The sequence below is a fragment of the Stylophora pistillata genome, chromosome 1, assembly GCF_964205215.1.
Source record: "Stylophora pistillata chromosome 1, jaStyPist1.2, whole genome shotgun sequence".
In the NCBI taxonomy this organism is placed as follows: domain Eukaryota; kingdom Metazoa; phylum Cnidaria; class Anthozoa; order Scleractinia; family Pocilloporidae; genus Stylophora; species Stylophora pistillata.
The window spans coordinates 37,006,885-37,029,895 of NC_142519.1; the positions used below are offsets into that span (position 1 = coordinate 37,006,885).

The 23,011-nt window shown below is 38.1% G+C and overlaps 1 protein-coding gene and 1 pseudogene across 2 annotated transcripts in view; one reads left to right on the forward strand and one right to left on the reverse strand.

Moving 5' to 3' along the window:
• LOC148742291 (uncharacterized) overlaps positions 1-23,011 on the forward strand; it is a 356,385-nt gene that overhangs the window by 325,052 nt on the left and 8,322 nt on the right. The gene's annotated exons all lie outside the window — the stretch shown is intronic.
• LOC111346454 (delta-1-pyrroline-5-carboxylate synthase-like) lies at positions 1,978-14,661 on the reverse strand (annotated as a pseudogene). Its single transcript, XR_015992805.1, has 11 exons — positions 14,647-14,661; positions 12,833-13,056; positions 11,949-12,108; positions 11,283-11,326; positions 10,423-10,747; positions 9,960-10,098; positions 8,972-9,068; positions 8,552-8,739; positions 7,844-8,029; positions 7,143-7,225; positions 1,978-3,822 (listed from the first exon to the last, which is right to left on the reverse strand). The product of XR_015992805.1 is annotated as a delta-1-pyrroline-5-carboxylate synthase-like (transcript).

Here is a 23,011-nt window from a genome sequence, read left to right on the forward strand (position 1 = left end):
AGTGATTTCTTCGCTTGCCACGGATGCAAACCGGCAGGCCATTTTTCCCCAAGTTGCTCGGAGGTAAATAGCAAAGGATATTCCGAGTTTGACTGGCCAATCAGAGCGCGCCTTCAACGCTATCCACTGTTTTAGTATATACTAACGGCTGATATGCTCATAAGATACAAGATTTGTAAAGTTGGTACAATAGGAAAATTTTCTACGGGGCAGGTAATACTTACATTTGTATATCTGTAAGTAGTTAGCAATCGCTAAGGCCAGTTGCATAAACTATGATTCTGTTAAGGCTCGCATATGATCGTCTTTGCCGTAGGGATTAGTAAAATTGTCATATGACCCGTCTGGCCCCGCTCGCGCAATCCCATAGAAAAGTGTACCAAAAGCTGACGTGTGCAGGGCTGGACGGGTTGACGTGAGCCGGTCGGGAAAAAGCCATCCGGCTCTGGTTCTATTGTACGCCTTTATTGCACGAAAAAACAAACGAACATTCTTCGCATTTGTTGCAAAAAAAAAGTGACAACAGTGAAAAAAAAAAAAGAGAAAATAAGAAATGTTTTCGATGAATTGTGAGTTTCTTGTTCTGACTTGAGAAAATAAATGGAAAGTTTTTTTTATTGTAGAGTCGTTTTTGTGGTATTTCGCGCGCGCCAATCTATGGCGTTCCATTTAAGTCAAAACAAACTTTTCAAATTTTCAAAACTTATAGTCTGAGCGTATGTGGAGAGATGTATGCGGGCCATGCGTAAACCTCACTTGATGGTGGATGAAATTTTGACCTCAAGACTCACTTAAAGATGAATCATCTCCGATTCTGTCCATAGGTTTATTACCTGGAATATTTATAGTGGCAACAGGCTATATTTGGCTAAGGAGAACAAGTGTTATATTCCTGGTGTTGGGTGTTGAATTTTCTGGTTTAAATGCTATTTGGTTACGCTGTCGATCATTTGGACATTGCCCCACCCTTTGCATCAGCTCCTGGATTTATAACCCAGTAAGTAGACATGTATAAGAGGGACCTCAAGGAACCAACCACGCATGCTTTGTTTCGAAACTGAATCTGCACTTTTTCTGCCCTGTACATTCGACTGTTTACAGTGGTACTCCATTCCGCAAGCTTAAAGGCTGTTATTGTTTTTCTCATTTAGATACAAGAAGATTGGAGGATAGTGTTCTGGAACACACTTGTTATGTTAACGCCGTAATTTTCTACACACAGCCTTGTTTAGGAGAACGCCAGCCATGGGCATCACCTACTACGCAGGAAGATATAGACAAAGAGGAATAAGACTCCTAGGACTCACACAGAATGATACAGTGCTACAGTAGAAATTACGTGGTAAGGTCCAATGGTTACATGTTCCAGTATCACGGTGGCAAGTTGGTTCTCGTCCTTGCTCTTTTGTTCCGTTTAATTAGTGCGACGCAAAGAGCGAAGGAGTACTTACCAACGTGTGGCTCATAGTGAGACGCAATAATTCTACTTCATCATCCGACCGAGGCTAGGAGTATGGCAGTTTGAAGGGCGTGATAAACAATTATGACTTTTTATACGATCAGTGTCATCTTCGAAGTATCTCGACCTTAACTAAGAAAAAATATGAACATTTGGCTTCTATGAACAAACGTAAGATAAGTTTAAACTGAAGAATAAATCTATAATCATTCTACTACTTTGCAGTATTTCTTTACATAGCGGTCCACATGTTCTGATCTGGGAGAGAATAGGGGGGAAAGCGTACTGACACTGCTGTGAAGAACCGTATTATCTTTAGCTGGGCTACCGGAATCTTTCGTCTCCAGGCTGCAAATGACGTGACTATGATTGTTTCCTCTCGAAAAAAAGGATAACAGGCGGACAGCGATGTCCAAGATCCGTTCAGATAGTTAATCCATCATATAATTTCGCTTGAACACGATTGGTTTAAACGTGAGCGAACATGCACCAGCTAAGAAAGGAACTTATCAAACGTATCTGCTTCATTGGGTTTTATTGTGAATGTTACATTATTTAGTCTCTGTTACGTAGAACCTGTCTCCTTCATCGGTGATAAAACTTAATAAATAGTATTTCGCAAGAGAAAATACCCTTCACGTTACGATACGCTACGGCTAGTTGAAACTCTGTTAATAATAATACTTGTCAGCAAGCCGACCAGATCTTTGTTTTGTACGTGGGGAGGGGAAGGGAGGGCGAAAGGGCAGATAGAAAATAGAAGATGCAGAGAACCCATTGATGTCGTAACGATTCTGTCTCAACGATTCGGTTCCGTTTTATTTATTAATTTTTTTCATGTAATTCTCATTGTGCCTGATAACGATAACCGTACTAAAATAGCACAGTTGTGTCCTATGCATTTTCCACAGGTCAGAACTGATTGCACAGATACTATCTCTCCGCCCTCCCCCCGAACACACAAAGAGTCTGCTTTAAGAACTATTTTCAAACTGTGCATGTTCTTGTAACAGGCATCAGGACCAGGGACTTTTCAGCTGCCCCTTTCCTCCGCGGACAATCGTGGAAAATGCACGGGATTGACTTAAGAACCGAATTACGAAGTAAACCAATATCTTGCTTTCTCGGGGTTGACAACAACATCTCGTTAATACCAATATAACAACTATTATTATCACGAAAACTCTCGCACAGTTTTGTATCCTTAATCAAGAGTCAGGTTTCTGCTTTGCATAGTCTGTCTTGAGAACGTGACAGTCAACTATTGGGGTCAACGTGCAGTTATTATCACGGTATATTCATCAGTATCGCTTGAGCATGGAGCACAAGAACGGAAACAAGGTATCAAGATTGCGTTAAGTCGAACGCAAAGCCAACCAAACAGTTTTAAATATTCCTATTTTCTTAAAAATGGGGTTCCGCTTTTAGCTATCCACAGAGAAAAAAGTTCCTTGTCAGTGATATTTTTAGAGTGTCTAGCAATAAGATATATATATCTTATTAGACGTTTTGTTGTGTATTATTGCTAAGTATTTTTACGAGTTGTGCCGTATTTAGTAAAAATACTCAGCGATACTACACAACCAAACGTCAAATGAGTTTTTTATTATCCAACCCGCCAAACTGTTACTTCAGGAGGCGGGACGGAATTGACGCGTTGTCGTGTTACTGTTTCTATTTTCTTCAATAAATGAAAAAGTTTCCTGGTCGTCTAGCTTTTTTTTCTTCGTTCGATTCATCTAATAAACTTAAATCTATATTTGCCATTCATTCCGGCTCTTCGTCGTCAGAAATATGATTCAAATTGTCCGCCATCTTTTTTCCCGTAACTTTAATCCAATTCTACGCTTGCGCGATGCGAGAAAACCTGTCTAACCGGTTCTCTGGTGTACAAATACCGCAAGATATTTGTACTCGTCTTTGGCGTTATTTGTACTCTACGGATTGTAGTTGGATAACAAAAACGGATAACTGAGATACAAGCATGAGAGCACTAGTTAAATTAATTCAACATAATAATACGTTCTTGGGCGGGACGTTTCAAAACATACGCTCATCAAAAGCATAACATTGACTCGTATAACGAGTACTGTGCGCAAACTGAAGCACACATTTAACATTACGTAATTATTTCTGCATTACTTCGCTGTCGCCATTATCCGAAGTCATTTCTTCGTCAATAGAATCCTGAGGAGTGCCTTCAATCGGGAGGGTCTCGTGAAGATATTTGAGCAGGCCTCCATCAGCAAAGTCATCCACTGTGTGTCCCTGGCCAGTCATTACTCATCTAGCGGTCAGTAATCCTTCCACACCCACAGGACCCCGGGCATGGATACGACCCGTGCTGATACCTACTTTAGCACCTAAATAAAATAATGGTGTTTATTTAGTATCCTGTACCTTTGAAGGACTCGATGAATTCCCATCCCCGCTACCTATAGCAAGTTCCGCGACACACTATGCTCCTACGCAGGGCAAGAAAACCCACGATAATCAACAGGTAGAAAAACGGGCAAAGTGCATCCCTGACCAAAGCACTGGAGCTATACCGGGGTTTCAAGGTTCTAATGGACTCACGGGTGTACCTGGAAGGTAGGAATCCCGATGCGCGCATAATTTCCCCTCCCTTCGTAAAACGATCTTTTCAGGTCAACAACATTGAAATCTTCAGAATCACTTTTGGAAAACTGCCCAAATCCAAAGAATCGTCATCGCATAACCTTTTTTTTGCGTGGCTAGATACTCCACTTGTTCGTCATTCTCGCCGCTTGAATGCAAACGCGAAAACGCAGTATGAGCCATTTCACATAAGAGCGCGGAAATTTGTGACAGCGTCCCTATCCCTCTTCCCACCGCCTTTGAAAAATCCTACCTATGCGTATCTAATTAGATTAACCCGTTCACTGCCAAGATATCATTAGAAATTCTCTTCACAGGCTCATACAAACTAGTCTCGTACGAATAGTATGAGACTAGTTCAGAAAATTTGGGATTGGATCAATAAATAATTCCCTAGGGAGAAATTCTGGAGCCTGTTTTCCGAAAGTCCCATTAACTGAACAAGCCCGAAGCCATATTTTACAATCAAATTTTAAAGAATAGATTCGCAGGTTCTGGCACTCTAACCAGTACAGTTTGTTCCTTTAGCTGATAGTCTTATTGCACAATTTACAAAGCTTCTGAAACCCCACATTGAATGACAACATATGTGGCTTTTCCTCCCTATAGGAGACAGTAGCCACTAAAACAGAACAGCTTTACCGGCACGTTAATTTTACTGTATCTTCGAGACACGGGCCGCGAGTCAATGATGGAAGTTAAAAGTTTACAAGCTTTTAAATTCCAAATGATTACATAATCAAAGGCTCTGCGAGCCAACTCGTGAATTGGATAAGCCAATGTAATTTATGTGTCGTCAATAGAAAATGATGTTTGATTTCCATACTAGGGTATGAATCGTTCTAAGAAGTGTTGAACTGGTAAATGAACGTTTTGAGGAATATGATGTAAAATTAAATTTAGGCCTCATGCAATTAAAGACAAAAAATATGGTCTGAGTAGGAGTTAGTGTAGGACAATCACTGTCCCAGATTTTACTGTAAAGGTTTGTGGAAAGAAAGTACAAAAGGGTGCTGTTTTGTTTATCGAGAAAATACTGTTAAAATATTAAGCTCGGTATTTACTTGCGATGTAAGCATAGGGATAAGCATGTAAAAGCTTATGCGCGAGATGGGACGCTCGGACATAAGGATAAGCATATATGCATAAGATTATCAAAAGGTTGCATTCTTTTTATGCTTATGCTGTCTAGTGATGTCATACCGTAAATGGCCTTGTGGTACTGCCACAATCATAGTAACTTTCCCTGTTACGATGGAGTGGTTGGATCAAATTCGCAGCGTGAAAGTAAAGTTTCCGTTTCGCTTAACCGCCCGTTACCGCCCGAACCGCGCGATTGGCTCGCGCAAGAACGCTTTCCCTTCTACCTCCCCTACTAAGCAGAGTTTTGTCCCCCAAACTCCCTCTACAGCTTGGAGATCAATAAACAAGTCAGAATCCGTCGTTTGCGGATATATTTGATGGCTTTAAAAGGTACCAGAGGGGCATCATTCTGTGCATTCATACTAAAATATCAAATTTGAAAATATGGCGTCCGCGCGGCCGAACTTCAAAATTTTCAACTCGGATTTTTCGTTTCTTTGCGATTGAGTTAGACCTTGTGGAACTCAGAATATAAAGTAGCAATGCTATAGAATACTCTCCTTGGAAAATAAGGGCTATCAAGGTCTTAAAGGTGAAAGAATAAGCTCTCAAGTCAACGACAGTACGATTCTCTAAAGGACGTAAATTACAAACCGAACTTTCGGACTTCAAGCAGGGCTTAGCGACAATTTGATGATTCCATGGCCTGTGAAAATTATATTCTAGTAACAATGTGTTCAAAAAGTATAGCTTGACAGAAGATTTTGTGTTAAATCGTAGTTTTTCAGAATTTTTAACAAAACGCTACACAATTTGCTGGCCGTGAGGCCAAGTAAACAACGATCTAAGCATGATGAAATTTTACCGCGTGGGCTTTGTACACGTAAGAAGTATTACACGTTTGGCTATTATAACAGCAAATCAAGAACTTTTTGAATAAAACTGTCGTCCCGAAATATTTCTTGGCCATTTTCCTCTTGCTTCCTATTGACAGATTCCATGAAAGACCATGAGATCTCTTCGCTCACAGACAAATTTGCATTTATCTTCTGAAATATGACCCGCGTGCCTATTTGCACACATGCGAAAATATTAATATTTAGCGATTTTTATCTTTCATCTTCATTTTTGAGTAAAACTTAATACGCACCTATCGCTTAACTTTCTTTGTTTTCTTTTTTTCTTTTTCGGACACAATAATCATTTTCCTGCATATATACATTCAAAAATAGAAGCATTGACGCCATAAATGAAATATACATAGCAAGAGACAAAACTGTATTCGGAGATTGGGCAAACTTTAATTCACGGATGAAAAACGTTTAGTTTTATACTCTTTCAAGATTACCGTAGCTTCTTTTTCACCCCACCACTATTCTTAGCAACAAAGGTTGCCCTTTCGTTTGTTTTTTACTCGCCAAAAACTATCAAATGCATTTAAAAGCCTAAAATCGAAAAAAAGTTTACAGGAATCGACCAATCGAGCGAGCGAACGAGTGCCATTCCTCACATCATATCTACAACTCGTTCTTGCGCATGCGCGCAATTCACGAGTTAAAAAGAATACGAAAGGCGCCACGCTACACGAAGAACACTGGGAATGGAGGATGTCAACATCAGCACGGTGTCAAAATAAGAAATCCAATGCCATAACTACCGTAGTTGCGCGCCTGCAACCTGTTTCCCGGACCTCTGCTATCTATGAGCAAAGTATCCCTTTTTACTAATTAAGGATCATCGCAGGTTACAATTTTTTTGCTTCGAACCTCCCGAAAATTCGACAAGATTTTTATTTCCCTTTGGGATAATCTTTTAACCCTTCACACTCCATAACTAGAACCCTTGTTACTTGAACCGAAGCAAATTTCTCCTCCCATCGGGTCATTAATCAATTTTGCGCTCCACGAACTGAATCTTTTATTTTACTTAATTAATGGCAATTGTGTTCCTGTAATAGCTACGCACACTGTTTCATACTTACCCAGGCCAAAGCGATACCCATCGGAAAATCTAGTGGAAGACACACGCACTATTCGCAGCTTTTAGAAAGTGATCAGCAGTCCCCTTTAAAAATAAAATATTTTGATAAGGGGCTTTTAGTAATCGGCACAACTCAAACCATAAATGCATCTTGCGCGGCTTACAAATTTGTGAACTGAACAAAATGTAGTATAACATAGAAACTTGGAAAATATAAGTAAGTTGTCTATATTTTTCTGCGTTGTGCAGCTTACATAGGTTCAGTCTCTTTAAGGTTTTTACAAACAAACAAACAAACATACGAAACATCACGGTGTAGAGATGATGGCCAACAGAAATGACCTCCAAAAATGGACCATAGAATCATTGAAAGAAATGCCCCTTACTGGAAACAAAAAACGGACGCTGAATTGTTATAATGAAAACTTTAGCAAACGCTTAGTCAACATATGCGGCAAATTAAAATGGCGCGTGGCGTTAACATTGAAAGACTAATGTGTCTTACATGTAGCTAGCGGTGGATAATGACCTCGCTGCATAGCTACCCTCTCTCGGTGAATAGCTCTCAAATATCACGAGAATTACCAAAAACACTGATATAATAATTATTCATCACACTGTCATAGCTCCGCGAAATCGTTGCGATAAAAACAGAGCTGAAAAGAACCCTGATTAGGGAGAGATTAAGTAAGATATTCTTACCATTATCGGCGATAATGAAATCAGCGTGAGAGCTTCCAAATTGATGGATGCGATCAATGGCTTCCTCTGTAGTCCTGACTACTTCCACTGTACACTCTAACTCGCTGTATTCTTTCTTCATAGTCTTGGCCAGAGCCGGAGCCAGCGGTAAGTCTTGACCAACTTCGGTCCGGCGTGAACTATCACCTTAAAAGGAAATCACTTAGACAAAACAAATAAAATAAATACGAGAAATAAGAACAAAATTTGCAAATGGAGTCAGTTGGTGAGTTGGTGGTCTTAATAAGAAGGACGCACATTTTGTCCAGCATGAGTAATGAGCGAACTTCTGTAGGTTAGCGACGGACAAACAAAGTGTACTGATTGAAATAATAATAATAATAATAATAATAATAATAATAATAATAATAACAATAATAATAATAATAATAATAAAACAGCTTCGCGCTTCAATTTCACTTAAAGCTGCGTTTTCATAGTTTTGTCAAATTTCGTGATTTTGATGCTTAAAATGCAAGGAGCGATGAAAAATGGAAATGAATTCAATTGCGCAACTAACACAAAAATTCATCACCGTTGAAAAGTAACGCTCTAAAATTGCCTTAGAAGCGAACTTCTCTCGCGCATTCATTTTTCATCACCCAAAGCATAAAGAGCAATATGGAAAAAGCGCATTCTGATGTTATAGTGTAAAGGATAACGACTTACTCCTTTTTCCCTGAGAGCTTTCAGCACGAGTTCCAGAAATGGTGACCTAATAAGATCCCTGTGGACTAAAAGAGTCTCCATAGCATTGCAAGCTGCAAGGTAGTCACATTTGGAATCCATTACTACAAAGGAAGAATAGAGTATACTGCAACCAAAATATAGATGATCAATGCCGAAAAATCAAGTTTAACAGATGTACCGTACGAGCATGATCACCCACATCGAAATGTTTGTCTCGGCAATCATTAAGCCAAATCGGGTCAGCCATTGAAGAACGGTTAGGTTCAAAGATATTACCCATGAGATCTCGGTAAAATATTCGTTGATGACCAACATTTTCAGCTTTGCTGGGCCGAATACATTCTGCGCGTTTAAACATCTAGTTGAATAGCGAGAGTTATCAAATGGTTTTTGGGAGAAGAAGCCAATCAATCATCTCACTGGAGCCTCGAGGAATGATCAAATCTAGATAATTATCCAACTGATTAAGGTGATTTACCTCTTCTCGAGTACTGACCTGATATTAAGAATAACATTTTAACAGTCAGTATATAAAGACTACAGGACTGACACGGGTGTGATCGGCTCACAAAGTCCAATCACAGATGTGTGACACGGTTTATATGAGAAATGGTCGCCGGTGAGAATGGGGAAGGAGGTTTGGGAAGGGTACACGCCAAACCTTCCCAACTCAACGCTCTTCGTACCATCGCGCTTCATTTACTGGAAAAATTTCCACTTGAGTGTGAAAAGAAATTCGAAATTGTCTTCATCTGGGTTTAATTTACTGCGCCTTGTCATTGGTCCAGAAAACTCGTACCACTTCCTCGACCAATCAGATCCAAAACTAAATCCAGAGGCGAGATGGTCACTCAGCCGTTTGCTTTTTTTTTTCTTTGAGCCGTCATTGGCTCCTTGTGATTAATTGAGTTTAGTTTTTACGACACCCAATTGAAAAGTGGTCTGAAAGAACTTCTGGAACAGGGTACCCACTTGGCTTATTTTGGAAAGCAAAAGAGTTTCGAAGTTCATCCCTGGGTAATTACTGAGAGCATAAAAGACAAACTGAAACCTAATTAGTCCACATTCAGTGTAGGAAGTGAATTGCAAGGTAATGAATCTCTGAATCAAAGTCAATGGCTGTGAGCAAGTCAGTCAATGGTAGTCAATAGAAAGTTTAAATTGAGAGCAGAAAATTGATGTAAGAAAAGTTTATAAGGGCTCGTTTAATGTCTTAGTCCATCAGAAAAAGTTACTGCTGCCGGTTTACTATCTCGAAATTATTTGATCTCTCTACAAATGACAGTAAAAATCGTACACATTTACCGACGTCTGTTGAAGAGAAAAAAAGAACAGGGATGTTGGATTAGTGTCAGCTGGTCAGCCTAAGCACCGTCACAAAACTTACCAAACTAACCGCTTCAGGGGGGGACGTACATCTAAAAAGCCTCTGCAACAAGACTGTGAAGACATCTGTTGCTGTGATAAGCTTCTTTACCACCATTCAGAAGCAAACCGTTGCCTGTGCTGGTGGCTAAAGAGGCGACCTTGGATAAAAAAATTCAAGCTTAATAAAAGACAAATAGATGAACAAACAAAGCCAGAGGAAAAAAATCCCTTTCGTTTTCAATGGGTAAGGCTCAAAATCCCTAGGTTTTACAAAAGCAGGATTTCTATGTTCTCATTTTACATTAGATCAAGAAGCAAGTTAACAGGAACACACAAAAAAAGAAAAACAAAACAAACTAAAACAAAACGAACAGACGAACAGATACTTTTTATGTCTATACAGCAGGTAAGTCACCTTGTAAAATCTTACAGTATTTTATAAGGAAGAATACGAGAAACATTTAAACCTACTACAGCTGTACCTGCTCTAGAGCAGCTGGGCAAGATCCAAAAATCACAAGAAGCACTCCAATTGGAACAGTTTCTTGTTCCAGCTCTAAACCATAGGTGATTTTGGTTTGTTTTAGCACACGACCCAAGATGTTGTGCGAGGAATCCGCAATCTGTCTCAGTCCCTGAGCAAGGTTTTCAAGTTTGGACGGACGGTGTCAAAAGTAATCTGGCCATCATAAGGGCACTTAAGCGTCTCTCAAACCGAGCATAGTCCAGATCTTTAAAGTTAGCATCTAGAATTTGATCCTTGTGTTCGATAAGAAGGTTGGCTAATTTGTAAATGACTCTGGCCCGCTAGGCAAAACACGTAATACAAAAACAAAGGCGCATCATTTAAACTGCAGTACTGCACGTGACGTTTGAATGTTCAAATGATAGATGAGGCGCGAGAGGACTCAGCTTCAAGTCGTGCTTCAAACCTAGGCCGGGGCAAAAAAGAGAGGGAAGATTTTGGCAAAAACCGAACACTACCCCTTCAACCAAAGGGAATTTTGGGTCATTTTGGTCAAAAATCTCGTCGACAGCTATTCCGTGAATTTTTTTGCCTATAAGTCTGATAATTTGAAATGGCCCAAAGAAACCTGCTGAACAGACATTATTTGTTTGGCATTTCTCAGTGGAACGGAGGTAAGCGCGAGACAAGCGCGGAGTGCCAGTCGCGTGTGAGGGGAGAAACGTGTTACTTCACGCTCGCCTCGCGTTTGCCTCCGTTCGTCTGAACAGCACAAAAGGATTACGCCTGCTCTGAAGGCTAGACCTGAACATGGAATTAAATTAATAGCAAACAACTGTTTGGCCTTAAGCATTTTTCAATAGTCTACAACCGTACCTGGTCAGCGGTCAGTGCTTGCAGAGCTCTTCCCCCTTTGCGAGCTATGAAAAAAGCGAATTAATAAAAGAAACCGAAAAACACATTTACGCAGAAAAAGAGAAAAACAGAATAACAGCAAACAATTCTATAAAACTAGTATATCCCGAGAAGAAGGTGCAAATTTACAGTAACAGGATCAACCTGGACCACTTGGAGTATCATCACGCACGAGTTACCACAAATTTTCAGGAGGGAGGAGGGAATGGGGGAAGTTACTGAAAGGTTTAACCAGAAACTGTAATCACTAAAAACACTCGGTATCTAGTTCACGATGCACTGAATGAAAACGCTGATATGGCATTTTTACAAAAACTGCCCCCAATCTAGCATCTAAAATCAATTATTTCACAGAACCTTATGTGGACATCCCAATCTCCTCTTTGATTGTTTAATTTCAGGATCCTGTCCCTCCAGTGTTTCTGAATATTTAAGTTAAGGTCGAGATCAACTCTGTATCAGATAGCCATTAGAGTTTGAGAATTCTAAACATAAAAGTATCGCAATCAAGTTTCGATCTAATATAAAGCCCTCTCTGATTGGCCTGCTGCCTTAAGTTTCCAACCAATCACTATAAGGTAAACTGCAACATGACGATGACATGGACTAAGGTACATTCTGACGTACCTGCCGCAGCCTGATTCTCTACAGATGGTCCTGGTTCGTTGACCATAGTGAAGAATGCTCCAACCTTTCGGCTATCCAGAACTTGACAAATGACGTAATCACTTCCGGTACCATTGGCTATAACTACACACGTAGCGCTCTTTAGTACCCAGGCTGCAGCCTGAACAGCCATAAAGAAGGTAAAAATAAAATGGTTAAGTTACGAGAGTTGAAATAATTCATCGTTATTTTGTAAAACTTTTTCTCTGAGAGCAAATCGAAGACACGTCCTGCGAAACTGTTTCGATCTCTCTTTCCCAAAGATTCAAACGCAAACTTGCCTTTGTAAAGGAATCATAACACGATTTATGACTCGTACTAAATTTAGCATAAAGCCCCGTTCACACCGTGCTGTGACTTTCTGTCATCGTTCTGCCTTGCGTCCACACTAATCCGAAAAAATTCTCCACTGAAAACAGGGATTTTCAAACTTCAGATAATTTTCAAAACGGCACTATAGGCCATACGGTAACTAAAATGTACTCAGAGAATAATTGAAAAAACGTAGCTGTGTACGGATAGTCCAAAATTGAAAGGATTTGGCTGCATGTAAATTTCAGTATCTGTCTGCCTGCCTTGAAGTTTACCTCAAGATTTAGTATCTTTAGCGTTTGTACTTTTTTGTGATTTTAGTGAATCAAAAAGACTGCTGTTTCACCATGTTTTTGAATGACAACTCGTTGCTTGCGAATGGGAATTTCATTGTTGCGTTCCAATAAAATTTACCTGACCTCCCCTTAAGAGTATCCGGTGCTCTAACAATCCTCGCTCATGGACGGTCAATTTTCTAAAGTTCCCCCTTCATACTCCTTGCAAACTTGTTTCAAACTACTGGAAGTACACACTTTCACTTTAGACTCCATGCCTCCCCTGCCAACTCGTGACTTTTCTCCAAATTCAATGTTACTGACGTCCGCTGGCCTGAATGTGTCTAGAAGGCGAGACTCAGGCAAGTCGGGAGGGCCGCTGTAAATGCCCTGTATATCTGATAATACCAACAGCAAAAATCTGCCTTCAGTTCCACTGTTAGCAAGGAAGATAAACTATCATTGTCCTTTACAGTTATCGCCTGATGAAAACAACGAGAATCGCATCTTTTTAAGAGCAGTGGAATAACAGTCACGTTATTATCAAATCCACATTTACGTTGAAGCCTAACAGTAACATCAGGAAGTCACAGAGGAAAGTTAAGTAAAACCCCAAAGTAATTCCGTATTACTTTCAGCACACAATTGAAAATTTCTCTAAAAATTTTATCCACAGCTAAGATTCCTACATGCTTAGAACACCTGCAGACTTGTATCTGTCATGTTGAGGATTCAGTGATTGTTCTCAGTTTTGTCAGTGACTATTTGCTGGATCAAAAAAGTGCACAATTTGTTTTTGTCAGTAAAAAGTTTTCCACGCGTTTTTTTCATTCCAAATTGCATCCTCTGTCGTTTGACTACCGATAAATAGATGTTGAAAATTTGAGAATTTGGCGTGATATTAAGCTAAAAACTCTCTGACTGATTAGTAATGTCTGCTCTGATGATCTGATGAACACTGAATGCTGGTTAACCCTGCGGGTGAAAAGCATCAAACTCTTCTTACAATATGACTGCTGAATCAAACATTACAGTACTGAGAATAAAGCAAATGATCACCAACTGCAGAAGCTACTGATCGTTCAACAAACTCTCCTAGTCAGTACCGTACTGGTGAACAGTGTGGAGAATTTGCTTACTGATATTGTAAGAACAAGATATCTGTTAATCTCTTCTGACAGTCCACTGACTAAGATTATAAACAAGACTTTCACTAGGCTGCTTTCTGTAACAAAATTTGAAAGTTTTTTCACTAGAGGAACAGCTCGTACTGAGTGCATTTTGCAGGACTGTTTACAATGAGCATGCAACAAGGCTTTGGAATCAACATAAACATAGACATTGACAGGAACAGCAAACAATCCTATGAGTGAGATTAATTCAGACAAAAGCCAGAGTCACCAAGGAAACTAAAGATAAATTGTGATAAATAATTGTGCTTAGAATTGGTGGACCCTTGAACTCCAAGAAGTGATCAACATGTAACTTTTCCCAATAATATTCAATAATATCCAGCAAACAGGTAAAGAGAACACTCAAAACTTATCAAGTAGAATTTGTTATTGTGATCTAACACCAAATTCTTGTAACTAATTTACAAAGAAATGTGTAGCAGCTAGAGGAGAGAATATTATTAGCAATCAGATCTTAGGATTAATAATAAAGCGTTAAAAGCTAAAAATGCCAGGCTGACACAATGCAGCAATGTGCTAATGCCAAAAACTGCATGACACACTAAAATACTAGGTCAATCTCCAATATGCCAGAGCATAATATAAACTTTTCACTCACTGATCCACAAATTAAAGGTAATGTTCTCAAAGTTTGACAATAAAATAAACATGTACATGCTGTACTTCAATTATAAGGCCTCCCAAGGTTAAAAAAAACTGCTAAAATTAATACATATTATTTTTTTAGGGTTCTTGGAATTGATGATAACCAGGAAACAGAAAGTAAAGTTTCAACATTTTGTCTTCACTAATGTTAACTACAACTTCTTGTGCCAACTAAACTCTCTAAATGATGCTAAGTGACTGAATTAGGGATTTGTGATTGAAAATGTTACTTACTGGTGCCCAGGCCATCTTATCAAGTTGGAAGAAAAGTGCATGTAAGGAAAGGAGACAGTGATAGTGTCAGAAAAGTTAATTGTCTAGCTTTTAACTACATTCTCACTGAGCTAAATTCTACATAAAACTGTCTTAAGTTGAACTGTTTAACAAAATTTTATTTAGGTTGTCTATGATAATGAGTTTCATGTTTTTTGGCTACTCTGTTCATACAATTGGACAATTTCTTTGGTTCCTTTGGCATGGCAATTCCACAATAATGTACATATAGCTTACTCATCAGCTTTCTGACAACCCTGTCAAATCATGTTCAGTTCCACTTCATTATAATTTATGGCTACCAACAAGTCCTCCAGTACATGGAGAATCTTAGAAGAATAAGTTACATGTCTGCAACTGGGATCAAGTGGATGGGTGGTGCACACTGTCTCTTTTTGCAATTTGAGCATAATGAAGACCAAACAAGTCTGAGTAATTATGAAGAGTAACTAATACATGAGGTATCAAGTGGAACGATAGGTGCATGCACACTGTCCCGTGCACTAAAAACAAAACAGAGATGTTAACAGCCCAAGAAAACTTGAATGAAACTACAGCAATGGATAAGTGTATCTAGAAATTTTTTTACGCTGTCTTTCCCCCTCACCCAACCCCTCCAGAGACAGTGATCGACATTTTAACACTAAGCCAGGGGAAAGGACACAGCCTTTCATCCTATGCTCCCCATTTCCCAATTGCTATAATATCCAACAGAAATATTATCACTGAAACCTCTTTTATCTGCTCTCTTCAGAAATCAATGATTTTCTGCTTTAAAAAAACATATCATGATATATGCCCATGGGAGGAAATCACTGCTTAATGGTCACAAATGATTTCTATCAATTTGACTTCAGTGTTGTGTAGTTCCAAATGATATCAACACTCATACAGCAGAAGAGACCCCACTAGCCTGCAAACACTCTGACCCTGACATGTTATCAGCACTGTGGCCAAGCATTTCTTCAACCATGGGCAAGTTTAAGGCCTTGAGCAAGGCAAGCCATCTACTTGACAAATCGACAGTGGTTTAGTGTGTTCTGTACACTTATCAACAATGATATTTGTCATCACAGAAGTCAAAATGTTGTGGATGCACATGAAGGCTGTTAACAAATTTTGATCACGGTGAAAATGAATTGTTGTAGATAAGAGTACAGACCACACTTAACTACTTATCAATTAATTTGTTTTAACCATAATATCAATGTCAAATAAATTGATTCTATCAGTCCGTGACTCGATCACTGCGTGAGCAGCACTGTATGTACTCTTATGGACAGTGGCAAATTGGCCAATGCCATTGGGACACTTAGAGAGTGACAAATTGGGACACTAACAATCATTGCCAGATCCCTTGAAGACCTCATTAGCTCACATTGCTCATTAAGACCTCATTGTAATGTCCCACTAGGAAAGTCATGCAGAAGCACCTGTAAATTGATGGTCTGCTTGCAGGCTAAGTCCTTGCCATTCTGAAAATTTCAGTTTTGTTTCAAATGGTTTTTCTTAGAAGTTGTGCATGTTGAGAGCACCTGATTCCCCCTTCAGTTTGCCAGGAAATGGCCCTCCCAGGGGTGGATGTGAAAAGGTTCAAGAGCTGCTTATTTTAATGCCATCCACCTAGTATAGCTAACTAAACTATTCCGACTTGAAAAGCATTAGTTAATTAAGTGATATTGAAAGAGCTTTGAAAAACAGAAGAAAAAACATTTCATGAATGTTCCATTAAAATGATAAACAAGTCAGGAAATTTCTTAAGCAGAAAGATTACTGTTAACACCATGAACTGGAATTAGTGATTATAACAAAAGGGCAAACACAGCAAATTGTGTAAAATGAAAGATGTAAATATTAATGGCAGTTAAACATTTACATGCAACTGTCAAATAGTGAAAACATTCAAGGGCAAATATGATTGAAAAAATTCTAGAATAGGATAAATTATGCAGTTCATGAAATGCTTTAGCTTACATCTCTATTTGGTGAGAAAGTTATTGAATTATTTTTAATTGATGAGCACTATTCATACCAATAAATGACACCTTTTGAAGACCAATTTTAATTTCAATTATGTTAATCTGCTACAAGCAAGAGAAAGAGAGTGGAAAGCCAAGAAAAGGTGAAAGAATTTGCTCAAAATGTAGATAGTAGAATGGCTTATTCAAATGCTGCGAGGAGGAGTTAGTCAAAAATTGCTAAAAAGACCCTACGACAAATTTTCAATTTGGATAAAAAATATTACTGACACAGCTGCCTTGAGTTTCTAATAGTGGATGTACAATATATCTAATTAGGCTTTAAACAGGCTTAGATTTGCAGGCCAGAAATTTGTCACAAATACCAATTACCAACAGTTAACTGTCAAATAACAGGATCCCAAATTTCAAAACTAATTCAGAGCTAAGAATTAAATAATAAAAAAAAACCTTTTGAAGCTTCTGAAAGTTAGGAGACAAAAACTAAAGAGCTTATTAAGAATTTTTTATGAAAATAGAGTTTTTGCTATGAATCATGAAGAGGAGAGATATTTCACAGACCACATACCGCTGCAAGATCAAGTACTAACTTTTCATATTAAAGGAGACATGCAGACAGATAACTTGTAATAACCTGTTCTTAAAAACTTAACCCATTGACGCCCGTGCCGCCCGTGCCGCCCGTAACCGCCCGTGCAAAAACCTCCTGGATTCCCAGTGTGCCGCCCGTAACCGCCCGAAAAAAGCACGTGAGGACTATGTCCTCCCCCTACTCTCCCTTAGGGTATTTAGTCATTCTGTTGTCATAGAGATAAATAGGGGTAATTAGCCAATCATTTGCCGTCTTTCACGCATAATTTGACAGCTGATGAGACTGATTGAGCTGATTGAAACCTAGAAGTATCTTAGTCAATTGATGGTACATTTCATAAAAGGAGAAATTGTTTATTTGATTCTAGTTGTTAATCCTGTTGTGGCTAGCAGTTTGTATCAGTGTTTTACGAAAAAGGAGCATTTTTGGCAAATTCGCACTCTCTAAGAGAATTCATTCCCCATTTTGTGTTTCACTCTGTCTGACTACCATTACATTGTGGTCTACTGCTAAGTAATGAGAGGAAATTTCACACAGCATAGGCACATGATCTAACAGCTTCATTTACCTTCCTACATGTAAATGCTACTGCAACAGTATAAATGTTAATCATAAAAAATAATAAAATTAATAATTAAATTTAATAAAAAAATATTTCAACTCAAAATCATTTCAAATAACTGGTGGTTTGATTTGTGTTCTCCTTAGTTCTACAGATAAAAATATTCCCCTACTAAGAGAATTGCTTCAACTTAAATATCCTCTAATAGTAAATTTGTCAAGAGTAGAGAAGAGGATTGTGGAGGTTCAATATAGTTTTCACCTAAAGTAAAATAAAAAGTAACTGATCAAAGAGACAAAAATAATGTTATTAAGTGATGTTGCAGTCCATCTATATGCTCAAGAAAATCCTGTCATCCTATTTAAGGCAAACTCTGCCACACTTGATTTTGAAATTCAATTGAATGTCTGAACTGTGAGTGGCATTTCAATGAGTCACGAAAGTACATAATTATATCCATTCAAGTCAAATTATAGTATATTTGATTATTTGAGCATTATTATTATTATTATTATTATTATTATTACTATTATTATAATCATTGATGATGATTTGATACAGTGTAGTGTGATCATGCAGGTGAATATATTCCTGAGAAGGACTCTGAACATCAGATGACCTTCTGCTAAGGTTGTCAAAATGTCAGTCGGCCTGTCACTGCCTACAACTGTTGTTCTCAAGTCTACCCTCACCTTAACAATCAGAATACACAATATAAGATTTCCCTTACAATCAGCACTCAAATTAGTTCACACATCATGTTTGTCAAGAGTAAGAGTCCTGTTTCCATCGCACTCTAAACAAGTAACACACCCCATCTCCCCTCCATTCAATGTTAGCCAAATGTTCATGGAATATCACGATACAACATTGTTTTTTTGCTTTTTGTTTTTTGTTTTGTTTTTTTTTTTTTTTTGGGGGGGGGGGGGCAAAATGGTGAACTTAGCGAGGGCAAAAGAGATAAAATTGAAGCAATTAGGGGTTTAAAAGATCAATGTGTCAACAATTTTGTTGCCAATCGTAGATTCAAACCATAAACTGTAAAATGGATTTGATTGTACTCACCCCAGCCAAATCTAGATCCATGCCTGGAGATGATGCTACCACATCATTCTCATTTATAATGGGAATACAGTTCAAAGAGATGAACTCCTCCACTGTTGATCTCTAGTTATCCAGTGAGTATTTATCAGAAACATCCTGTTTTGTTATCAGCTAGCACCTGAAAAGCACAATCAATTTTTTTTAATAATTCTAGTTACAAAACACTTAGCTGTCAAGCTCATTTACAGGATTTAGACACAAGATAATCAGATAAATTAACAATAATATCACTAATTACCACCCCCCCTCGAAACAGGCACTGAAAAAAAAAAATTAAAAACTATAAAACAAAAAAGTCAAATAGCAGAAAAATTGAAACTGAAAAAAATTATAAACTAATAATTATTACACCTAAAAAATAAAAAAAAAAACAAAAATAAAAAACTATAAAGCTAAAAAATTTAAAAACAAAAAAAATACAAACTACAGTGTATTGCTTGGACACTAACACTCGTGCTTGAAAATGTGTGATAACAGTACACTGACTCTGAGAAAGAAATTAGTGAGACTGGGGTGAGTATGTAAAATTGAATGTACTACAAATGAACGATTTGTGGCCAAAAGTTGCAGAGGAAACAAAATACCTGACTCAAGTTGTGTTCACAGCAAAGGAAAGAAATAACACAAGCCGCGTGCGCACCAATCACAACTTTGAATGTGACTTCAAATGTGTTTTACCCTCACTATTAAAACAGATGGATACCACCTTAGGAAATATAAGATAATTATACTCAGATGACCACCATTCTGCACATTCCGAAGCGTTCCCATCTTTATGATTATATTTATGTTCTATGATTTTGGCACATCTGTTAACATGAGACTTCTTGCATCACAATAAAAACCTTTATGATTATGGAATCCAAGAGGCCTTTGAAGTTAGAAAGCAAATCTAGGAGTGTCAATTTGCAATTAACATAATTGACTGCTACCTTATGAAAAAATGCCTATTAATGTTAAGATTTACTAAAACTTAATTTGAATAATAAATTTCATGATAAACGTATATATACATGTACAGTGTATGACTATGTATATCTCTTGGTACATTTTGTATAGCATACCTTTTAGTGAACCAAAGTCTTAAGCCTCTAAAATGACTCCTTGTCTTAAAACCTTTACATTCAAGATATTGAGGATTTCTTGGAATTATTTGATTGCCATTCATGGGGCATGAAATTGATTCTGGTGACTTTCTGAGGAAACTAATAATTAAGTCATGAAAGTAGACTTAAAAGAAATTCATGGGTCTCGAAAGTAGGCTTTTAAAGAAATTCATGGGTCATGGAATTCATTCTGGTGACTTTCAAGGGAAATTCATGGGTCATGAAAGTAGACTTAAAAGAAATTCATGGGTCATGGAATTCATTTAGGTGACTTTCCAGGGAAATTAATGGGTCATGAAAGTAGGCTTTTAAAGAAATTAATGGGTCATGGAATTCATTTAGGTGACTTTCAGGGGAAATTAATGGGTCGTGAAAGTAGACTTTAAAGAAATTCATGGGTCATGAAGTATTAGCTTTTAAAGAAATTAATGGGTCATGAAATTCATTCTGGTGACTTTCAAGGGAAATTCATGGGTCATGAAAGTAGGCTTAAAAGAAAATTCATGGGTCATGAAAAAAATTGCCCCCATTCATGGAAAATTCAGGGCTTAAAATAACCCCATGAATTTTCATTTTGCAGTATTCATGGGCCATAAAATGATCTTAATGGGTTTTTCACTAGAAATTCATGGAATTGTCATAAAACTACTAACAGTTCATAGTGATATCTGTGAGTATAGAGGTTCCTCATTATTTCTTCTGTGAGTTTTTCCACATGATCACCCCGTAAAAATCTCTTAATACCATTTAAAGTTTGAATTTTGATCAAAATGAACCTCCCTAATATCTTGCAAAAGTCCTTAAAACATACCTGTCCGCATGTCAGGCCATACTGCTGAAACATAGCCTCATAGAGTGATCACAATCCTCCCTGTCCCACAGCGCCACATACTCTTGGTTCGTAAGGCCTTGTCACTGCAAGAACACAGTATTGCTAATATTGAGTACAGTTCTTAAGTAGGTACTCGTAGGTAATAATGAGGCTCATGATAAAAAAAAAAAACACTGTTCTCAGGGCTCGAAATTGCGACCAATACAGTCGCATTTATGACTTAATTTTTATGTTTGCGACTAAAAAGTTATTCCCGAGGAGTCGCAAAATTGCGAGTAGAATAAAAAAGCCAGCAGTCGCTACTTTGCCTCTATTTTTGCCGAAATAAATAAAGAAATGAAAAAATATATTGTCGTGTGCCTTGATTAACATAGACATTTGAAGATATAGGGTAAAATTGTACCTAATTTATCCGAAATGTTGTGCACGCCACGCCATTACCTTGATCGGCCGCCATTGCAGCGATCTCTTATTCACACCTCGAGATCGGGAAGAACGGCCGCCATCTTGGATGTCACAATGTTATGCGCAGAAAAGCTTTCTCGGTGTAAAACCCAGGGAATCACCCTAATAAAATCCGAAACCTGGATTTCAAAATACCAGATTTTGCAATGAAAAGCAAAGATTTCTCTGAAAGCACTTTCTTATTTCTGATTGGCCGTGACTTCCTCTCGACTCAGTTTCCTAGCAACCACATTCAAAATGGCGCACGGCCTTGGATTGAGTACTGAAAGTAGTTGATGTCGCACTGTATAGTCAGGACGGTTCGTTCCGAAAGCTGTGTTACATTTGACAACCTTTTCTGTAAGAAGAGTATTCTCCTCTTCACTTTGTACATCGAATGTGAGAACTAACTTCAAACCCTCCTGGATGAAAATTCGAATTTATACTTCGACAGGTGAGAGGTCTTAACAAGACTTTTAACTTATTCGATGTCTATGAAATGTATCTTATTAGGACCACGGCGTGCTTATCCTTTAACAAATGCTGAAATTCTTCAAAGCCTCCCGACATATGTAAATGATGTGGACGGGTATTCTGAAGTTGCTCCGATTATTTTAAACATTCAAAATTCTTCCATCGAAATATAGTACAAAGTCATTTAACCTCCCTCAATATCGGTCATGAAGTGAGGTGAGAAATCGACAAAATGAGTTAACGTGGTTCCTCACGAGTGCAGACATAACGCGATATTTGTACTCCAGAAATCTCCGCGAAATTCGCCCACGCCGAAATAACAATTTGGCTAATGTTGGATAATAATCTCTTATTAGACGTTTTTCTGTGTAGTATTACTGAGTATTTTTAGTCGTTGTTTGTATTTCGACTCGCCCCATGGGCTCATCAAAATATAGTACAACTCGTAAAAATACTCAGCAATACTACACAAAAAAAGGTCGGATGAGATATATTAATTATGCAATTGTGCTTTGTAGAGTACAAATAACGTGCAGAGATGAGTACAAATATCATGCGATATTTGTACTTCAGAAATAGCAGCGAATTAAATTCGTTCGCACTGAAATAAGAATCCTTGCCGTAGAAAGCGCTATTTATGCAATAGCGAAAATCAGACCGGAAAAAAAAAAAAAATCAGGCCTGTACGGGATTTGAACCACTGACCTCTGCAATACTAGTGCAGCGCTCTACCAATTGAGCTAGCAAGCCAACTGGGAGCAGGCAGTTAAGTTGATTCGTAATAAACCCGTGATGATAAATTGGATATGATGATTATATGAAGTTCATATATTTTTAACTGTGGTTATAGATACGTATGATGCACGATCCTCACAGTAGAAAACGCTATATATGCAATAGCGAAAATCAGACCTGAAAAAAATCAGGCCTGTACGGGATTCGAACCACTGACCTCTGCGATACTAGTGCAGTGCTCTACCAATTGAGCTAACAAGCCAACTTAGGGAGCAGGCCATTAAGATGATTTGTAATAAACCCGTGATGATAAATCGGATATGATGAATATAATGAAGTTCATAATCATAATTATTTTGAACTGCAGTTATAGATACATATGATGCACGATCCTCGCAGTTAAGAAAGTGCTATTTATGCAATAGCGAAAATCAGACCTGAAAAAAAATCAGGCCTGTACGGGATTCAAACCACTCAGACCTCTGCGATACTACTGCA